Raw genomic sequence first — 1298 nt, forward strand, 5'->3', positions numbered from 1 at the left:
TGTCAAGCATCGACTCTCAACTAGGGGGGTGTTGAGGACCCCCAGTTGCAAGTTGCCCATCGACTCACAACTAGGGTGTGTCTGTGTTTTTTTATTCGTGGCCCCCAGTTGCTAGTTTGACCATCAACTCGCAACAAGGGAGAGGTGTGTGTGCGCGTGTTGAGGGTCCCCAGTTGCAAGTTACCCCATCGACTCGCAACTATGATGTGTGTGTGTGTGTGCGTGTGTCTGTGTGTGTGTTTTGTTGTGGGTCCCTAGTTGCATGTCAATAACCGACTCGCAACTAGAAGTGTGTGTGTGTGTGTCTTTTTGTGAAAGGGGCCCCCAGTTGCATCTCAACCACCAACTTCTAACAAGGGGGTGTATGTGTTGGGGAACGTTGCAGAAAATTAAAAATTTTCCTACGGTTTCACCAAGATCCATCTATGAGTTCATCTAAGCAACGAGTCAAGGGAGAGAGTTTGCATCTACATACCACTTGTAGATCGCGTGCGGAAGCTTGCAAGGTGATGATGTAGTCGTACTCGACGTGATTCGAATCACCGATGACCAAGTGCTGAACGGGCAGCACCTCCGCGTTCAACACACGTACGGGACGGGAGACGTCTCCTCCTTCTTGATCCAGCAAGGGGGAAGGAGAGGTTGAGGAAGACAGCTCCACCGGCAGCACGACGGCGTGGTGATGGTGGAGAGGTAGTACTCCGACAGGGCTTCGCCAAGCACACAACGGAGGAGGACAGGTGTTGGGGAGGGGAGGGCTGCGCCTTGGAGGGTGGTACGGCTGCCCTCCCCTCACCCCTCTATTTATAGGGGGAAGGGAGAAGGGGGCCGGCCCCCTAGAACCCATCTAGGGGGGGTGCGGCGGCCTAGGGGAGAGGGGAGAGGGTGGCTTGCCCCCCAAGCCAAGGGGGGCGCCCCCTCTAGGGTTCCCCCCTCAACCCTAGGCGCATGGGCCCAAGGGAGGGGGTGCGGCCAGCCCACCAGGGGCTGGCTCCCTGCCCCACGCAGCCCATGTGGCCCCCCGGGAGGGGTGGCCCCTCCCGGTGGACCCCCGGAACCCTTCCGGTGGCCCCGGTACAATACCGGTATGACCCCGAAACTTCCCGGTGTCCGTTTGACAACTTCCCATATATAAATCTTTACCTCCGGACCCTTCCGGATCTCCTCGTGACGTCCAGGATCCCATTCGGGACTCCGAACAACATTCGGTAGTCACATACTAGTCTTCCTAATAACCCTAGCGTCACCGAACCTTAAGTGTGTAGACCCTACGGGTTCGGGAGACATGCAGACATGAC

This window comes from Triticum aestivum, chromosome 3B, assembly GCF_018294505.1.
Source record: "Triticum aestivum cultivar Chinese Spring chromosome 3B, IWGSC CS RefSeq v2.1, whole genome shotgun sequence".
NCBI lineage: Eukaryota > Viridiplantae > Streptophyta > Magnoliopsida > Poales > Poaceae > Triticum > Triticum aestivum.